Raw genomic sequence first — 22,020 nt, 5'->3', positions numbered from 1 at the left:
AAGAGTGAGTGTTTTAGCAAATGATTTTGATTTTAAAGAAACAAAGGAAATAAAGATTTTAGGTGTTTTAATAGGGAAAGACGAAAAGTATGTTAAAGAAGTAATGTGGGAGGAAATATTAGGAGGGATTGAAAGAAGGTTAATTTTTTGGAAATTGAGGACTTTGAGTTTAAAAGGGAAGGTTTTAATTGTAAATGTTTTAATGGTAGCAAAGTTGTGGTATGTTTTATATGTGACTTCTATGCCGATGTGGGTGGAAAAAAGGTTGAAAAAATGTTTTTTGGATTTTATATGGGATGGAAAACCTTCAAGAATTGCATACAATACTATAATAGGAGAAGTAGGAAAGGGAGGGATGGGATTGATAGATGTGGAACAAAGGAAAAATAGTTTAAGAGTTAAAGTAATAAAAAAGTATCTGGATGAGAAAAGTAAAACAGCGTGGAAAAAAACAATGGAATATTTTTTAAGCAAATGTGGGAATTTTAATTTAGGAGATAATATTTTATGGATGAAAACTAAGAATTGGATGGTGGAAGGAATGCCAGATTTTTACAAAGAACTGATGAGTGCTTGGGGGAAATTTTTAACTATTGTTAATTTTAATCCACAAGGTAGAGAGAGCATTTTAAATCAGCCTTTATTCTTAAACAGCGGCATTTTAAATCAGGGGAAAGTGATTTTTTTAAAGAAATGGTGGGATGTTGGGATCACAAGAGTCAGAGATATTTTATATGAATTTAAAGAGGGATTTTTACCATTACAGTATATAATAGATACAATGGAAGTGGCAAAAGAGGATTTTAATGAACAAGAACTAAAAAATAAGTATGAAATAATGAAAGAAGCAATACCCAAAGAGTGGATAAAAAGAATAGAAAATATGGAAGAAGAGAAACAAGGGAAAGAAGTGTATGTAAAGTGGAGAGAAAAACTATATGCTTTTAATGAATGTACTGTGAAAATGCTTTACTGTTTTTTTAGAGAGGGGGTTTTTAAGAAACCAAAGGTTAATGAGTACTGGGTACAGAAATATGAAGATCTAAAAGAAGATGACATATGGAACAACATGAAAGGTATAATGATAGAGGCAAAATTGGAGAGTTTGGAGTATTTAATTAGACACAGAGCAATTTTCACTGACATTTTATTGAAAAAGATTGGAATGGAACTAAGTGAAACGTGTAAGGTGTGTAATGTTGAAGATGAAACTTTTTTACACTTGTTTTTAAATTGTAGAGAATTGGAAGATTTTAAGGAAAATGGTAGACGACTGATTGAAATGCTGAGAGGGGAACAAAATGAGAAAACTGTAGAATGGAATAGAGTGGTGATGTTTGGGATGGAAGAAAAGGGTAAAAATAAAAGGTTTATTAATCTGTGTGTAATGCTAATGAAAAGTTCAATATGGGAGAGAAGAATTGCAGCTAAAAAGGAAAAAATCGTGTTGGATGTATGGGATGTGTTTAAAAGGAAAACTGAATTATATATTGAAAGATTGTATGAGTATTTTAAATGTGAAAATATGTTGGATGCTTTTTATGATGTTTTTACCCCAAAAGTTTGTTGTGTTTTAAAAGATTTGATGTGGAAATTACCGGGAACTGAAGGAGATTTTTAAGTTATGTATGTAAAAGAAAGATATGTGATGTAGAGATGATTGTAGAAAGAAAAACTGTATTGTGTATGGTTTTATTGTTTTTAATGTATTTTATTGATTGAATTTCTTAATTAAAAAAAAAAAAAGAAAAAAAAAAAGAACGCCCGATCTCGTCTGATCTCGGAAGCTAAGCAGAGTCGGGCCTGGTTAGTACTTGGATGGGAGACCGCCTGGGAATACCAGGTGCTGTAAGCTTTTTAGTTTACTTCACTAATGTTCTAACCTTTTAAATAGCCCGTTTTTGGCAGCAGATTTCGCTTACGGCCATACCACTTTGAGAACGCCCGATCTCGTCTGATCTCGGAAGCTAAGCAGAGTCGGGCCTGGTTAGTACTTGGATGGGAGACCGCCTGGGAATACCAGGTGCTGTAAGCATTTTTGTTTAAAAAAAAAAAAAAAAAAAAAAAGAGTCTAAGAGTTTGTTCAAAATGACAAAAATTGTCTCTGAGTTTCTTCAAAAAGCCCAGTCTTGGCAGCAGAGTTTCTTCAGAAAATCTGAAAAATCTATGAATTTCTTCAAAAAGCCTGTTTTTGGCAGCAGATTTCGCTTACGGCCATACCACTTTGAGGGCGCTATTGAGCAAACAGGAAGTGACGTGGCAGTTTGTAGTTTGCAGTAGGTGAGATAGGCTCACCAATTTTCCGTTTAATTTAGTTTAGTTTTTTGAAAATAATAGTCTTTTTTTTGTTTTTTTGTTTTTTGTTTGAGTTTTCCTCCCAGCAGCTTACGCTGTTTGGGGGGAGTTTAAGCGTGTTTTTGTTCTTTTATTTATAATGGATGGATTAATGGCAAACGACACTGGACTGGCTGGAGGAACACGCATGGCAAACGACACTGGACTGGCTGGAGGAACACGCATGGCAAACGACACTGGACTGGCTGGAGGAACACGCTTGGCAAACGACAATGGACTGGCTGGAGGAACACGCACGGCAAACGACACTGGACTGGGGAAACGACAACGAGATGGCAGTGGAATCGATCAAGATGTAAGGAAAGAAGGTGGAAAGAGAGTATACTTAAAAGAAGCAACTGTAACGGTGGATGTAGGACATGTGAAAGACGCGAGGGCGGTGGACATCATTAAAGTATTGACGGAGGAGATTGGAGAAGGAAGGATTTTAGCAGTCAGGCCCAAAAGAGTGAAGGAATACGAGGTAACGCTGGAACACGAGGATGACATTGAGTTTTTAATGAATGGATTGAAAATAAATGGCATTGACTGTGAAGTTAAAAGACTGCAAAACCGGGAGTACGTTGTCTCCTTCATGCATCTGCCCGTTTACACTGCTGACGAGGAGATTTTAAACAAACTGGAGGGATGGGGAGTAACCCCCATCTCTAAAATTAAACGGAGAATGTATCCGGGCACCAGTATTGAGGACGGGACAAGGTTTGTAAAAACACGATTCCCGAAGGAAGTTGCCTCCCTCCCGTACAGCACAAAAATAGAGACGGCAGAGGGCCCACAATATTTCCGGGTGATGCACAGCCACCAGGTGAAGACCTGTCGGCTGTGCATGAGCCCAGACCATGTGGTAAAGGATTGTCTGGACTTTAAGTGTTTTAAGTGCGAGGAGAGGGGGCACTTCGCGAGAGACTGCAACGCAGTAAGGTGCCCGGAGTGTAATTTGGTTTTAAACAAGTGTGAGTGTTGGATGGGGAGAGAGGAGGAGGAGCAGCAGGTAGACGGGCAGATGCATGAACGAGACAACGAAGAGCAAGAGGAGGAATTAAGAGGACTACAAAACAATGAATCAACAGAGAATAAGGATACTGAGGATCAAGAGGAAGAATGTAATGGGCATGAAATACAATCACAACAAGAGGAGGAAACATGTACACAAATGGATGTGACTGAAAGTTTGCAAAGTGAGTTGGACACTGTGGAACTTAATGATCAAAGGAATAAAGAACAAGTGGCTGTAAAGGAAAGTGAAGGGGGAAAAGCAGAAGCAGAGAAACAACTGAAGTCAACTAAAAGAAGAAGACCAATCAAGGTAACGCCCAATTTAGAGACTGCTAGGAAAAAAACACTTAAAGAAGACTTAATTGAGACTGGGAATAAGTATGAGGTGTTAAAGGATTTGCAGGAGAATGAACTGAAATGATGGGTTTTATCAATGTTTTTATATGTTTCATGCTTTTAAGAATTGTTACTTTTAACGCTAGAGGACTTTTAGACATAAGAAAATTTGAAAAAGTGAAAGAAATGTGTAAAGGAGAGGATGTGATTTTTTTACAAGAAACTAACTGGAGAGAAGGGGTTATAAGTGAAATAAGGAAAAGATGGAATGGGGAAATTTTATTTAACAACGGGGATGGTAGAATGGGCAGAGGAGTGGCAGTTTTAATAAAAGAAAACAGAGGTGTAACATGTAAAATAGTGTATAAGGATAAAGATGGGAAATGCATAGCGGTGGAAATGGAGTATGAAGAGAAGAAAGTAATTGTAGTAAATGTACACGCTCCCACAGAAGAGAAAGAAAAGAAAGAGTATTTTAATGGATTGAGGGGATTTTTTAAAAAGCACAAAGAAGTTATTATGATGGGTGATTTTAACACGGTTTTTAGTAGATTAGATATGGCAGAGGGAATGGTTTTCAAAACGGATCAAGGAAGGAAAGAGTTGAAAGTGCTAATGGAAGAAAACAATATGGTTGATATATGGAGAGAGAGAAATGAAAAGAAAAAAGAATATTCAAGGAGACAATTGGTTGGGAATTTTATGCGTAAAACAAGAATAGATTTTATTTTATGTACCAGGAATATAGAAGGTTTTATAGGAAAAATAAAACATGAAGAAACAAGCTTAAGTGATCATAAGCCAATTTTTATAGAAATAGACTGGAGTACAATGAAAAGAGGGCCGGGAGTATGGGTTTTAAACACAGAGGTTTTAACCTGTTAACCGTTGCCAGTGCGCCCGCGCACTGAAGCGTTATTTATTTATTTAATTCAAAATTACTATCAGATTTAATGTTATACCTTGACAAACTATACATAGTTAAAAAGATATAATACTCAAGTTTCAGTATTTGACCACTATTGTATTCTGAGAAACTCATAGTGACAGTTATGTCTTAATTTGTGTCAGGAGTTATGAAATGAAAAAATGAGTCGATACCTTTAATATGAATTATGCGCGTCAGCCGCTTTCATTCATAAAAAACTCCGTGCTGTCGTCATGACAGCGATACACAAAACAACGTCCTTCAGGGCTTTAGCTCAAAACTGTGCAGATTTGGAGAAATATTGATAGATTCTCATAGATTTACATCATATTTCTATAGACAGGAATAATATTTATTGAATTTATACCCAAATGCGTCGATGTAATCTTTATGAGCATTTGGTATTCCGATACTGTGTTTTTTAATTCATACCAATAGCCTGAGGGCGCTATATGCACAATAATAGTCCATATATGGAACATGAAGAAGAGCCATGATCATGTGACATTCCAGGACGTCACTGATACCTGACTGATACACACAAAGCTAACAAGAGATCGCGCTGTAACATGCAGATACAGATGTTTTGAAGACAATAAACATGATTGCACTGATATTTGAGTTACCTGTGTTTTTCAAGCCATGCCAGGTATTTTCATAATAATAGATTATATTTATAATGTAATGCTAATCTATATAGACTATCATTGTGCAGAACACTATCCAATAGTATATTTTCTGTCTGATTTTTTTTATCTGAAGCCAAATTAGATCACAGAAGATTATTTAAAATACTCAACGTGCGTTAAAAAGTAAGTTTAGAGCACAAACATGGTTTTAATCTCATAAATTGTCGTGTATTGATGGTGTGCTAAGCTAACATGCTAGCTAGCCCTAGGTGCACCTGCTACCTAGAAGTTATACTTGTATTATTTTTTTAATGCTACCTGAAATGTGTCTTTATTCAAGAAATGCATTTGATACAGTTTAAAATGTGTGGTAAACTTTGAGAAAAGAAATTAGGGACTGAAACCCTATGAATAGCCTGTCAATAGCCAGTCGTTAGTAGCTATAATGCAGACAAAAGAAATGCATATTTCGAGCCATAACCAGGCTGGAGAGGTGTGAATGTGTGCAGGGGGAAACTGAGACTGAATGGGGATCGTCTGCACCACAAAACAATAGAGACAATATACTGGATAGATGGTTAGAAGATGACAATAAACATCAGTAGCATTTTAGCGTCAAATCAAAATAAAGTCACATGACATGGTCTTGAAAAACATTTCACTAAATACAGAGTTTTGGACTTATTATCTTCAGATTTTAAACATAGAATGTTTAGACATATGGCTTTAGCTGTAGTGCATTTCTAGATTGCTCCAGTGCCAACTTCAATTTTATTTTCATGAGGATGTTCCATAAAAATTAATTTCTAATAATTTTACAAAACTTTGAAGCTATTTATAACAATTTTTGTCATTATGACAATAATTAATTCTACATTTACAATAAACTGCCAGGTGTCAGCTTTCAAATGAGATCATACTTGTGCTTTTAATGCAAAGGGTTCATGAACTGTATCTGTTTCAGTTTGGGTATGTCATTTCTGGGGATTTTTCAAAAGTGGGGTTGCAGCTTAACAGGTTAAAGAATGAAGATTATGTTTTAAGTGTTAAGGAAATCATTGAAAAGGAAAAAGAAAATGGAATGTACAAGGAAGATAAAAGAATATGGTGGGAAAATGTGAAGTATTTAGTGAAAAAGCATACAATAAAGTACTGTGGGTTAATACAGAAATGCAGGAAAAGTAAGGAAAGAGAAATAAGAGAAAAATTAGAAAAAGAGTTAAATGAGAAAGGAACAGATATACAAAAAATAAAAGAAATAGAGGGAAGTTTGAAGGAAATGGAAGAAAAGAAATACAAAGGGGCAATGTTAAGAAGTAAGGCCAAATATGTAGTAGAAGGAGAAAAGTGCACAAAGTTTTTCTTTGATCTAGAAAAAAGAAGAGGAAAAGCTGAAATTATAAAAGGAATAAGGGGAGGAAGTGGTGAAATAGTAGAAACGAATGAGGAAATATTAAAAGAAATAAAAATGTATTATGAAAAGTTATTCAATACAGAAGGGGTAAAAGAGGAAGAAAAGCGAGAACTTTTGAAGCAAATAAAAACAAAAATAGGAGAAGAGGATAAAAAAGAGTGTGATCAAGACATAAGAGAGGAAGAGATAAAAAGAGCAATAAGTGAATTAAATAAAAAGAAAAGTCCAGGTATAGATGGTTTGGGGAGTGAGTTTTATATTGTTTTTAAAGAATTTCTGACCAACATTTTAAAAGAAGTATATGAAGAGGTTTTTAGAAAAGGGGAGATTAATCAAAGAATGGGATTGGGTTTAATGAAATTGATATATAAAAGAAAAGGAGAAAAAGTAGATTTAAAGAATTACAGACCAATTACAATGCTCAACACTGACTTGAAGATTTTAACAAAAATTTTAGCAAACAGATTAAAAGAAATAATGCCGAGTATAATTAAAACAAATCAAGTGTATGGGGTTAAAGGAAAAGATATCGCAGATACAACAATTGGCATAAAAGATATGATAAGGTACATGCATGAAAAGAACAGAAAAGGGTATATAATTAGTTTAGATTTTGAAAAAGCGTTTGACAGAGTGGAACATGAATTTTTATTTGGTGTTTTAAAGAGTTTTGGTTTTGGAGGGAATTTTATTAAATGGATTAGAATTTTATACAAAGGAGCGATAACGAAAATTAAATGTAATGGGTTTTTAACACAATGTTTCAAAATTACTAGATCGATAAGGCAAGGATGTCCGCTGTCAGCTCTTTTATATTCTTTAGTTTCGGAGCCACTAGGTCTAGCCATAAAACAAGAAGAGGGAATAAAAGGAATAGGTGTGGAGGGAGAAAAGAACAAAATATTTCAATATGCAGATGATACTACAGTGATGGTAAAGGATGTAGAGAGTGTTAAAAATGCAATGAGAATAGTAGAGATGTTTTGTAAAGGATCAGGAGCCAAAGTAAATGGAGAAAAAACAGTATATATGAAATTTGGAGGGGCGGCCGATTTAACAGACAATTTTGCTTTTAAGGAAACAAAAGAAATAAAGATTTTGGGTGTTTTAATGGGAATGGATGAAAAGAAGGTAGGAGAAACAATGTGGGAAGAAATATTAGGGGGTATCGAAAGGAGGATGAATTTTTGGAAACTGAGAACTTTAACTTTGAAAGGGAAGGTTTTAATTCTAAATGTTTTAATGGTTTCAAAATTATGGTATGTCTTATATGTGTCTTCTATGCCGTTGTGGGCAGAAAAAAGGCTGAAAAAATGTTTTTTAGATTTTTTATGGGAAGGGAAACCTGCAAGAATTGCATACAACACTTTAATGGGAGCAGTGGGGGAGGGAGGACTGGGATTAATGGATTTTGAACAAAGAAAGAATAGTTTAAGAGTAAAAATAATACAAAAGTACTTAGACGAAGAAAACAAAGCGACATGGAAAAAAACAATGGAATATTTTTTAAGTAAATGTGGGAATTTTAATCTAGGAGATAATATACTGTGGATGAGAGCAAAGAAATGGATGACGGATGAGTTGCCGGATTTTTATAAGGAACTGATGAGCGCCTGGGGTAAATTTTTAACAAATGTACATTTTAATCCACAAGGTAGAGAGAACATTTTAAATCAGCCTTTATTCTTAAACAACAGCATTTTAAATCAAGGAAAGGAGATCTTTTTTAAGAAATGGTGGGAGCTGGGAATTACAAGGGTAAGGGATGTTTTATATGAGTTCAAAGAAGGATTTTTACCAGTGCAGTATATTGTAGATGTAATGGAGGAGGCAAAGGAGGATTTTAGCAGACAGCAGATAATAAACTATTATGAGATAATCAAAAAGGCAATACCCAAAGACTGGATAAAAAGAATTGAAAGTATGGAAGAGGGGAAAAATGGAAAAGAAGTGTATGTGAAGTTGGGAGAAAAATTGTATGGTTTTAAAACATGTACGGTGAAGATGTTTTATGTTTTTTTTAGAGATGGTGTTTTTAAAGAGCCGATTGTAAATGGATACTGGGTGCAGAAATTCAAAGATTTAAAAGAAGAGTGTATATGGAGAAACATGGGGGGGAGGTGTGTGGAAACAAAACTGGGATGTTTGGAGTATTTTATACGGCATAAAGTGGTTTTTACTGAGGCTATTTTAAATAAAATAGGAATTGAACAAAACGCTCTGTGTAAAGTGTGCCAGGAAAAGGAAGAGTGGATTTTACATATGTTTTTATATTGTAAAGAACTGGAGGAATTTTTAAAGAAATGTAAATGTTTAATTAAAGATTTGACTGAGGTGTGGGATGAAAATGTAATGGAATGGAACAGAGTGGTGATGTTTGGTTGGGAAAAGAAGTGTCAAAACAAAAGTTTTATTAATCTGTGTGTAATGTTAATGAAAAGTGCAATATGGGAGAGAAGAACTGTGGCTAAAAAGGAAAAAATTGTGTTGGATGTTTGGACTGTGTTTAAAAGGAAAACTGAATTATATATTGAAAGATTGTATGTGTATTTTAAAGGTGAAAATATGTTGGATGCTTTTTATGATGTTTTTACTCCAAAAGTTTGTTGTGTTTTAAAAGATTTAATGTGGAAGCTGCCGGGAAGTGAAGGAGATTTTTAAATTATGTATGTAAGATGTGTGATGTAGAGATGTTTTGAAGAGAAAATCTGTATTTTTTATTGTATTTATTTTCATTGTATTTTATTGATTGAAATTTCTTAATAAAAAAAAATAATAAAAAAAAAAAGAACGCCCGATCTCGTCTGATCTCGGAAGCTAAGCAGAGTCGGGCCTGGTTAGTACTTGGATGGGAGACCGCCTGGGAATACCAGGTGCTGTAAGCTTTTTAGTTTACTTCACTAATGTTCTAACCTTTTAAATATCCCGTTTTTGGCAGCAGATTTCGCTTACGGCCATACCACTTTGAGAACGCCCGATCTCGTCTGATCTCGGAAGCTAAGCAGAGTCGGGCCTGGTTAGTACTTGGATGGGAGACCGCCTGGGAATACCAGGTGCTGTAAGCTTTTTAGTTTACTTCACTAATGTTCTAACCTTTTAAATAGCCCGTTTTTGGCAACAGATTTCGCTTACGGCCATACCACTTTGAGAACGCCCGATCTCGTCTGATCTCGGAAGCTAAGCAGAGTCAGGCCTGGTTAGTACTTGGATGGGAGACCGCCTGGGAATACCAGGTGCTGTAAGCATTTTTGTAAAAAAAAAAAAAAGAGTCTAAGAGTTTGTTCAAAATGACAAAAATTGTCTCTGAGTTTCTTCAAAAAGCCCAGTCTTGGCAGCAGAGTTTCTTCAGAAAATCTGAAAAATCTATGAATTTCTTCAAAAAGCCTGTTTTTGGCAGCAGATTTCGCTTACGGCCATACCACTTTGAGAACGCCCGATCTCGTCTGATCTCGGAAGCTAAGCAGAGTCGGGCCTGGTTAGTACTTGGATGGGAGACCGCCTGGGAATACCAGGTGCTGTAAGCTTTTTAGTTTACTTCACTAATGTTCTAACCTTTTAAATAGCCCGTTTTTGGCAGCAGATTTCGCTTACGGCCATACCACTTTGAGGGCGCTAGAGAGCTCACAGGAAGTGACGTGGCAGTAGTTGGGAGAGGAAGGCTCTCCTCCATTTTGTTTTGTTTCAATTTTTGTTTGTTTGTTTTTTAGTGTATTTTCTTTGTTTTTTTGGCATTTTTTTCTTTTTTTGAAAAACCACCTAACAGCAGCATATCGCTGTCTGGAGGGTGGTTGATCTTTTATTTTCCCCAAATGGACGGATTATCTGGTATCGACTCGGAACTGGCTGGAGAGACACGAATGGCAAACGACACTGGACTGGCAGGAGGAACACGTACGGCAAACGACACTGGACTGGCAGGAGGAACACGTACGGCAAACGACACTGGACTGGCTGGAGGAACACGCACGGAAAACGACACTGGACTGGCAGGAGGAACACGCACGGCAAACGACACTGGACTGGCTAGAGGAAGACGCACGGCAAACGACAATGGATTGGATAATCGACCACGAGTCAGAAACGGAAAAAACCAAGATGTAAGAGAGAAGTTAAATGAAAGAAAATATTTAAAGGAGGCTACAGTGATTGTGAATGTAGAGAATGTGATCGAGGTAAGAGCGGAAGATATCATCAAAGTAGTAACGGAACAATGTGGACATGGGCAAATTTTAGCACTAAGGCCAGGACAAGGAAAGGAATACGAACTGACAATGGAAAAAGAAGAAATGTGTGACAAACTGACTGATGGACTGGTAATAAAAGGAGTGAAATGTGAAGTAAAAAATCTGCAAAATCGAGACTATGTTGTTTCCTTCATGCACCTGCCCGTCTACCTTGATGACAAAGACATTTTGGGAAAATTAGAAGGATGGGGAGTTAATCCCGTTTCAAAAATAAAAAGAAGATTCTACCCGAGCACTGACATTGAGGACGGAACAAGGTTCCTAAAAGTGAATTTCCCCAAGGAAGTGGCATCGTTGCCATACAGCACTAGGCTGGAAACAGCAGAAGGGCAGCAGCATTTTAGGGTGGTGCACAGTCACCAGGTGAAGACCTGTAGGCTGTGCATGAGCCCAGAACACATGCTAAAGGAATGCCCGGATTTTAAGTGCTATAAATGTGAGGAGAGGGGACACTTTGCAAGAGATTGCAACGCTGTCAGATGCCCGGATTGCAAAGAAACTTTAAACAAATGTGAGTGTTGGATGGAGGAAGAGGCAGGAGGTAGGAAAAATCAGGTGGACGGACAGGTGCATGAAGGAAACAATGAGGAGGAAGGACAAATCGATGAAGGACAAGAGGAAGAAAACGTACAACAAAAAGGAGGAGGAACGAGCAACAGAGAGGAAGGAGAAGGCGAAAAAGAGATCGATAAAGATAAAGAACAAACAATGGAGCAGGACACGCAATGGACAGCAATGGACATATCAGACAGTTTTAAAAGTTATCGGGATGACGTGGAGAAAGATGGAAAAGGAAGGAAGGATCAAAGTAAAGAGATGGAAAGTGAAGAAGAAATAACAATGGACAATATGGACAAAGACAGAGGGGGAAGAGGACAAATAAGAAGGAGATCATTAAAGGTAACACCGAATTTGGAAAATGCAAGAAAAAGGACTATGACAAGGAGCCAAGATGAAAGTGCAAACAGATATGAAGTGTTAAAGGGCCTGGAGGGAGAAAATGGAGAATAATGGTTTTTAGGTATTTATTTTTCTTTCTTTTAATGGTTTTAAGTTGTGTTACTTTTAATGCAAGGGGGCTGATGGACATGAGAAAATTTGAAAGAGTGAAAGAAAAGTGTAGAGGAGAAGATGTCATTGTTTTACAAGAAACAAATTGGAAAGAGAGTGTGATGATGGAATACAAAAAGAAATGGGAAGGGGATATTTTATATAATAATGGGGATGGTAGGCTTGGAAGAGGGGTGGCGTTTTTAATGAGAAAAGATGTTTTTAATACAACCAAAGTGGTGTACAAAGATAAGATGGGGAAATGCATGGCTGTGGAAGTAAATTATGAAGGACGTGAATTAATTTTAGTGAATGTACATGCACCAACAGAAGAGAAAGAAAAGAAAGATTTTTTTAACTGTTTAAGGAGTGTAATAAAGAAATATAAGGAAATAATAATGATGGGGGATTTTAACACCGTTTTTAGCAAACTAGACATGGCTGAGGGGATGGTTTTTAAATCGGACACAGGGAGGAAAGAATTAAACGAATTGATGAGAGAAAATAATTTAATAGATGTATGGAGGGAAAGAAATGGGGGGAAAAAGGTTTATTCAAGGAAGCAAATAGTGGGGCATTTTATATGTAAAACAAGAATTGATTATGTGCTATGTACAAGAAATGTGGAGAATTTTATTGAAAAAATCAGCTACGAAGAAACCAGTTTTAGTGATCATACGTTTTTACGTTTTAAAATTGATTGGAGCAATGTGCAAAGGGGACCGGGTACTTGGATTTTAAATACAGAGATTTTAAAGAATGAAGATTATGTTGCAGAGATAAAAGGAATCATAGAGAAAGAGAAGGATAATGCAATGTATGAAGAAGATAAAAGAATGTGGTGGGAGAATGTTAAATATCTAGTAAAAAAGTTTTCAATAAAGTATTGCAGAATCTTACAAAGACACAAAGAAAAAGAAATAAAGGAGACATTAGAAAGAGAATTAAATAATGAGAATAAAGACATAAAAAAGATAAAAGAAATAGAGGAGAAACTGAAAGAAATAGAAGAAAAAGAATATGAGGGGACAAGATTAAGAAGTAAGTCCAAATATATGGTGGAGGGGGAGAAATGTACAAAGTTTTTTTTTGACTTGGAGAAAAAAAGGGCGAAAGTTGGAATAATAAAAGAAATAAAAGGGAGAAGTGGAGAGATTGTGGAGGGGAATGAAAAAGTGCTAGAAGAGATAAAGTTTTTTTATGAGGATCTTTTTAAAACAAGAGGAGTGGAAGAAGAGGAAAAAAGGAAACTGTTAAATTATATTGAAACAAATTTAAGTGAAGAGGATAAAAAAGAATGTGATGGGGAAATCAAGAACGAGGAGATCGAAAGAGCGATAGATCAACTAAATAAAAGGAAAAGCCCAGGGATAGATGGTTTGGGAAGTGAATTTTATATACGTTTTAAGGACATTTTAACAGAGATTTTAAAGGAGGTTTTTAAGGAAATTTTTAAAGAGGAAGAGATGAATGAAAGAATGGGAATGGGGCTGATGAAGTTAATATATAAAAGGAAAGGTGAACAAACTGATTTAAAAAACTACAGGCCAATAACAATGTTAAATACTGATTTAAAGATATTAGCAAAGATTTTAGCAAATAGGTTAAAAGAAGTGATGCCACAAATAATAAAAACAAATCAAGCATATGCAGTAAAAGGAAGAGACATAGCAGACATAACGATGAGTATAAGAGACACAATACAATACATAAAAGAAAAGAATGATGACGGATATTTGATCAGCTTAGATTTCGAAAAGGCTTTTGATAGAGTTGAGCATGAATATTTATTTGGGGTTTTAAATAGGTTTGGGTTTGGTGAGAATTTTATGAAATGGATAAAGATTTTATATAAGGGGGCTCTAACAAAAATAAAATGTAACGGGTTTTTAACGAAATGTTTTAAAATAACTAGATCAATTAGACAAGGATGTCCACTCTCAGCTTTATTATACTCTCTTGTAGCAGAACCTTTAGGCCTAGCAATACGAAAAGAAGAGAAAATAAAAGGAATACAAATACAGGAAAGCAAAGCAGAAGGGACAATTTTTCAATATGCGGATGACACAACAATAATAGTTAAAGAGAAAGAGAGTGTAAAACAAGTAATGAAGAAAGTACAAGAATTTTGCAAAGGATCAGGAAGTAAAATTAATGAGGACAAGACAGTGTATATGAAGTTTGGGGCAACGCCAGTTTTAACGGAATGTTTTAATTTTAAGGAAGTTGAAGAAATGAGGATTTTAGGGATTTTAATGGGAAAGGATGGGAGACAAGTAAGAGAAAAAATGTGGGAGGAATTGATAACAGGAATAGAGCGGAGGTTAAATTTTTGGAGAATGAGGGCTTTAAATTTGAAAGGGAAGGTTTTAGTATTGAATGTTTTAATGGTTTCAAAGCTGTGGTACGTTTTATATGTGACAGAAATGCCTTTGTGGGTAGAAGGGAGGTTGAAGAAATGTTTTCTCTGTTTTTTGTGGGAGGGTAAACCATCGAGAATAGCATACAACACTTTATTAGGACCATTAGAAGAGGGTGGGTTGGGGTTAATGGATATTAAACAAAGGAAAAACTGCTTAAGAGTTAAAATAGTCAAAAAATTGTTGCAGGAAGAAAATGAAACAGAATGGAAGAAAGTTATGAAATATTTTTTAAACAAATGTGGGAATTTTAATTTGGGGGAGGATATTTTATGGATGAAAACAAAAAACTGGATGGCGGAAGGATTACCTGACTTTTATAAGGAAATTTTAAGTGCTTGGGGGGATTTCTTAACTGTAATAGATTATAATCTGAAAGGAAGAGAAAACATTTTAAACCAACCTCTGTTCTTAAACAAAAGTATTTTAAGGGATGGGAAAGAGATCTTTTTCAAAAAATGGATGGAGGTGGGAATAACAAGGGTAAGATATGTTTTGTATGAATTTCAAGAAGGGTTTTTACCATCACAATTTATAATGGATGCAATGGAGGAAGCAAAAGAGGAATGCAACAAAAGAGAAATAGAAAATAAATACGAAATTGTCAAAAACGCAATACCGAAGGAATGGATTAAAAGAATAGAAAACATGGAGGAATGGAAAGAAGAGAAAGAAATTTATGTCAGACTGAAAGGGAAACTATGTAATTTTAAGGAGTGTAATGTTAAACAGTTTTATTGTTATTTTAGAGATGGTGTTTTTAAAGAACCAGTTGCTAACAATTTTTGGGTACAGAGAATTAAAGATCTGGAAAAAGAAAGTATATGGAGGAATATGAGGGGAAAGATAGTGGAAACCAAGCTGGAATGTTTAGAGTATTTTATAAGGCACAAAGTAATTTTTACCGAATGTATTTTAACTAAGATTGGAATGGAACAGAATGCAACATGTAAAGTATGCAAAGACGAAGATGAAGGAATTTTACACTTGTTTTTATACTGTAAAGAGTTGGAGGGTTTTTACAGAAAATGCAAAAAGATGATAAAAGAATTAATTGAGGACTGGGACGAAGAGGTAATAGAATGGAATAGGATAGTGATGTTTGGATGGGAGGAAAATTGTCAAAGTAAAAAGTTTGTGAACCTATTAATAATGTTGATAAAAAATGCAGTATGGGAAAGAAGAAATGTGGCCAAAAAAGGAAAAGTGGTGCTTGATGTTTGGAATGTTCTTAAAAGGAAAACAGAAAGATATATTGAAGGACTGTATTTGTATTTTAAGTATGAAAACATGTTGCAAAGCTTTTATGTTGTTTTTACTCCAAGGGTTTCTAAAGTTTTACAAGATTTAGCATGGAATGTACCAGGAAGTGATTTGTTTTTTTAGGTTTTACTTTTACTTTATTTGTATGTTATTTTTTTTTTTACAGTTTTTAAGCTTAAGTATATTGTACTGAGTACTTGTATTTGTAAAGTGATGTATTGAAAGTGATGAAAGTTATGATGTACTATTTGTATTTGGAAAATTTTCAATAAAAAAAAAAAAAAAAAAAAAAAAAAAAAAGAACGCCCGATCTCGTCTGATCTCGGAAGCTAAGCAGAGTCGGGCCTGGTTAGTACTTGGATGGGAGACCGCCTGGGAATACCAGGTGCTGTAAGCTTTTTAGTTTACTTCACTAATGTTCTAACCTTTTAAATAGCCCGTTTTTGGCAGCAGATTTCGCTTACGGCCATACCACTTTGAGAACGCCCGATCTCGTCTGATCTCGGAAGCTTAGCAGAGTCGGGCCTGGTTAGTACTTGGATGGGAGACCGCCTGGGAATACCAGGTGCTGTAAGCTTTTTAGTTTACTTCACTAATGTTCTAACCTTTTAAATAGCCCGTTTTTGGCAGCAGATTTCGCTTACGGCCATACCACTTTGAGAACGCCCGATCTCGTCTGATCTCGGAAGCTAAGCAGAGTCAGGCCTGGTTAGTACTTGGATGGGAGACCGCCTGGGAATACCAGGTGCTGTAAGCATTTTTGTTTAAAAAAAAAAAAAAAGAGTCTAAGAGTTTGTTCAAAATGACAAAAATTGTCTCTGAGTTTCTTCAAAAAGCCCAGTCTTGGCAGCAGAGTTTCTTCAGAAAATCTGAAAAATCTATGAATTTCTTCAAAAAGCCTGTTTTTGGCAGCAGATTTCGCTTACGGCCATACCACTTTGAGAACGCCCGATCTCGTCTGATCTCGGAAGCTAAGCAGAGTCGGGCCTGGTTAGTACTTGGATGGGAGACCGCCTGGGAATACCAGGTGCTGTAAGCTTTTTAGTTTACTTCACTAATGTTCTAACCTTTTAAATAGCCCGTTTTTGGCAGCAGATTTCGCTTACGGCCATACCACTTTGAGGGCGCTAGTGAGTAGCACGTTCCAGGAAGTGTTTGGCTGCAGTGGGTGAGAGAGGCTCACCAAACTTTTTGTGTTTGTTTTTTGACGTTTAAGTCTTTATTTTCATCAGTGGTTAGTTTGTTTGTTTGTTTCAGTTCTTCCTCCCAGCAGCTTGCGCTGTTGGGAAGGAACTTCAGTTTTTTTGCGTCTTTTGTTATTTGTTATTTTATTTGTTTTCCTTTTTGTTTATAATGGATGGATCCACGGTGACGGACATTGCAATGGCGGAGGAAATACGGCTTGGAAATGACAATGGACTGGCTAAAAGACAACGAGATGGTAAAGAAAAGGATAATGAAAGAAGAAAAGAGAATGTGAAAAGAGTGTACATGAAGGAAGCGACAGTGACGGTGGAAGTAGGACAAGTGAAAGATGTGAGGGCGGCAGATATTATCAAAGCAGTGACGGAGCGGATTGGTGAAGGAAGGATACTAGCGGTCAGACCCAAACAAACTAAGGAGTACGAGGTGACGCTGGAGCATGAAGACGACACAGAGATTTTAATGGATGGATTGACAATTAATGGAATTAACTTTGAGGTAAAGAGACTGCAAAACCGAGACTACGTTGTCTCCTTCATGCATCTGCCCGTCTACATTGCTGATGAGGAGATTGTTAACAAATTGGAAGGATGGGGAGTTCTCCCAATATCTAAAATAAAAAGACGAGTGTATCCGGGCACCAACATTGAGGATGGGACAAGGTTTGTCAGAACACGTTTCCCAAAAGAAGTTGCCTCCCTCCCATACAGTACAAGAATGGAAACGGCAGAGGGCCCACAATATTTCCGGGTGATGCACAGCCACCAGGTGAAGACCTGTCGGCTGTGCATGAGCCCGGACCATGTGGTGAAGGATTGCCCGGAGTTCAAGTGTTTTAAGTGTGAGGAGAGGGGGCACTTCGCGAGAGACTGCAATGCAGTAAGGTGCCCGGATTGTAATTTGGTTTTAAATAAGTGTGAGTGTTGGATGGGAAATGAGGAGGAGGATGACGAGCAGCAAGTGGACGGGCAGATGCATGAACGAGACAATGTGCAGCGAGAAGAGGAAACAATACAAGAGGGCGAAACAACAGAGACCAAGGACACTGAACAGCATGAAGAGGAACATAATGATCAAGAGGAACAATCACAACAGGATGGAGTTATATGGACACAATTGGATTTGACGGACAATTTGCAAAACGACATGGAGACAATAGAACTTGACGAACAAGCGGTTGGAATGGAAAGCGAAGAGGGGAAAGAAAAGGAGGACAAACAAGTGAAATCAACGAAAAGAAGAAGGCCAATAAAGGTAACACCAAATTTAAACACTGCCAGGAAAAAAGTAATTAAAAAAGACTCTATTGAGACTGGGAATAAGTTTGACGTGCTAAAGGACTTGAAGGAGATGGACTAAGATGATGGATCTTATAAACATTTTTATATGTTTTATGCTGTTAAGAATTGTTACTTTTAATGCAAGAGGACTTTCAGATATAAGAAAATTTGAGAAAATGAAGGAAATGTTCAAAGGTGAAGATGTGATTTTATTACAAGAGACTAACTGGAAGGAAGGTTTTATGATTGAAATTACGAAAAGGTGGAATGGAGAGATCTTATATAATAATGGGGATGTTAAGCAGGGCAGAGGTGTAGCGGTTTTAATAAAGGAAAACAGTGGTGTAATATGTAAAAAAATATGCAATGATAAAGAAGGGAAATGTATGGCTATAGAAATGATTTTTGAGGGAAAAGCAGTAGTTGTGGTTAACGTTCATGCGCCAAATGAAGAGAATGAAAAGAAAGAGTATTTTAGTGTTTTACGAGAATTTTTAAAGAAATACAAAGAAGTTATTATGATGGGTGATTTTAATACTGTTTTTAGCAAATTTGAAATGGGTGAGGGAATGGTTTTTAAAAGTGACAAAGGAAGAAAAGAATTGAAATTATTAATGGAAGAAAACAACATGATTGATATATGGCGAGAAAGAAATGAAAAAATTAGAGAATATTCAAGGAGGCAATTAGTGGGGAATTTTATGTGCAAAACAAGAATTGATTTTATCTTATGTACAAGGAACGTGGAAGGTTTTATTTGTAATATTAAATATGAGGAATCAAGCCTAAGCGATCATAAACCAATTTTTATGCAATTAGACTGGAGTTCTGTGAAAAGAGGGCCAGGAGTATGGGTTTTAAACACAGAGATTTTAAAGAATGAAGATTATATTTTAAGTGTTAAAGGAATTATTGAAACGGAAAAGGAGAACGAAATGTACATTGAGGATAAAAGAATATGGTGGGAAAATACTAAATATTTAGTTAAAAAGTTTACAATAAAGTACTGCAAGTTAATAGAGAAAAGTAAGAGAAACAAGGAGAGAGAAATAAGAGAAAAATTGAAAAATGAATTAAATGAGAATGGAAAAGATATACAAAAAATAAAAGAATTAGAGGGAATACTGAAAGAAATGGAAGAGGAAAAATATGAAGGAGCAAGACTTAGAAGTAAAGCAAAATACACAGTGGAGGGCGAAAAATGTACAAAGTTTTTCTTTGATCTAGAAAAAAGAAGGGGGAAAGCGGAAATGATAAAAGAAATAAGAGGAAATAATGGAGTAGTTGTAGAAACAAATGAGGAGATATTAAAAGAAATAAAACCATACTATGAGAAATTGTTTAGTACAGAGGGGGTGAAAGAAGTAGAGAAACAGGAGTTACTGAAACAAATAAAAACAACAGTTGGAGAAGTTGACAAAAAAGAGTGTGATGAAGAGATAAAAGAAGAAGAGATAAAAAGAGCAATAAGTGAATTAAATAAAAAGAAAAGTCCAGGTATAGATGGTTTGGGGAGTGAATTTTATATAGTTTTAAAAGATTTTTTAACTAATATTTTAAAAGAAGTTTATGTAGATATTTTTAATAAAGGAGAACTGAATCAAAGAATGGGAATGGGTTTAATGAAGTTGATCTACAAGCGAAAAGGGGAGAAGATAGAGTTAAAGAACTACAGACCAATTACGATGCTTAATACTGATTTAAAGATTTTATCCAAAATTTTATCCAACAGATTAAAGGAAGTAATGCCGAGTATAATTAAAACTAACCAAGTGTACGGAGTAAAAGGAAGAGACATAGCAGATACAACAATTAGTATAAAAGATATAATAAGATACATACATGAAAAGAACAAAGATGGGTTTATAATCAGTTTAGATTTTGAGAAAGCATTTGACAGGGTAGAACATAGCTTTTTATTTGATGTTTTAAAGAGTTTTGGTTTCGGAGAGAATTTTATTAAATGGATTAGGATTTTATATAAAGGTGCAGTAACAAAAATTAAATGTAATGGTTTTTTAACAGAGTGTTTTAAATTAACCAGATCAATAAGACAAGGATGTCCGCTGTCAGCTCTTTTATATTCTCTAGTTGCGGAACCATTGGGACTCACTGTAAAACAAGAGGAGGGAATAAAAGGGATACGCATTGAGGGAGAAGAGAATAAAATCTTTCAATATGCGGATGATACAACGTTATTGGTAAAAGATCTGGGGAGTGTAAAAAAAGCAATGCAAATCATACAAAAGTTTTGTAGGGGATCAGGAGCTAAAGTAAATGAGGATAAAACGGTATATATGAGATTTGGAGGGACGACAATTTTAACAGAGCATTTTAGTTTTAAGGAGACAAAAGAAATAAAGATTTTAGGTGTTTTAATGGGGAAGGACGAGAAGAAAGCAGAAGGAGCTATGTGGGAGGAAATTTTAGGAGGAATTGAAAGAAGATTGACTTTTTGGAAAATGAGAACATTAACTTTGAAGGGGAAGGTTTTAGTTCTGAATGTTTTAATGATTTCTAAACTATGGTATATCTTATACACGTCATCTATGCCATTGTGGGCAGAAAAAAGGCTGAAAAAATGTTTTTTAGAGTTTTTATGGGAAGGGAAGCCGCCAAGAATAGCATATAATACTTTAATAGGAGCAGTGGGGAACGGAGGACTAGGATTAATGGATGCGGAACAAAGAAAAAACAGCTTAAGAGTGAAAATGATAAAAAAATACTTGGATGAAGAAAATAAAGCGGCATGGAAAAGAACAATGGGGTTTTTTTTAAGTAAGTGTAGTAATTTTAATCTTGGGGACAACATATTGTGGATGAGAACAAAAAATTGGATGATGGAGGGATTGCCAGATTTTTACAAAGAAATGATGAGTGCCTGGGGCAAATTTTTAACTAGTGTACATTTTAAACCACAAGGTAGAGAGAACATTTTAAATCAGCCTTTATTCTTAAACAACAGCATTTTAAATCAAGGGAAAGAGATATTTTATAAGAAATGGTGGGAGCTGGGGATTACAAGAGTAAGAGATGTTTTATATGAGTTTAAAGAGGGATTTTTACCAATACAATACATTGTGGATGTAATGGAGGAGGCAAAGGAGGATTTTAGCAGACAAGAGATAACAAACAAATATGATGTAATTAAGGCCGCTATACCTCAAGAGTGGATAAAGAGAATTGAAAACATGGAAGAAGAGAAACAAGAAAAAGATATAAAAGTGAGGCTGGAGGAAAAATTGTTTGCTTTTAAAGAATGTACTGTGAAAATGATTTACTGTTTTTTTAGAGATGGTGTTTTTAAAGAGCCGATTGCAAATGGATACTGGTTGCAGAAATTTAAAGATTTAAAAACAGAGTGTATATGGAGAAATATGGGGGGGAGGTGTGTGGAAACAAAATTGGGATGTTTGGAGTATTTTATAAGGCATAAAGTGGTTTTTACTGAGGCTATTTTAAATAAAATAGGAATTGAACAAAATGCTTTGTGCAAAGTGTGCCAGGAAAAGGACGAGTGGATTTTACATATGTTTTTATATTGTAAAGAACTGGAGGAATTTTTAAGGAAATGCAAAGGTTTAATTAAAGATGTGACTGAAGAGTGGGATGAAAATGTAATGGAATGGAACAGAGTGGTGATGTTTGGTTGGGAAAAGAAGTGTCATAACAAAAGTTTTATTAATCTGTGTGTAATGTTAATGAAAAGTGCAATATGGGAGAGAAGAACTGTGGCTAAAAAAGAAAAAATTGTGTTGGATGTTTGGAGTGTGTTTAAAAGGAAAACGGAGCTATATATTGAAAGATTGTATGTGTATTTTAAAGGTGAAAATATGTTGGATGCTTTTTATTGTGTTTTTACCCCAAAAGTTTGTTGTGTTTTAAAAGATTTAATGTGGAAG

Source organism: Rutilus rutilus (genome assembly GCF_951802725.1).
Source record: "Rutilus rutilus genome assembly, chromosome: 25".
NCBI lineage: Eukaryota > Metazoa > Chordata > Actinopteri > Cypriniformes > Leuciscidae > Rutilus > Rutilus rutilus.
This window is presented reverse-complemented; position numbering follows the sequence as displayed.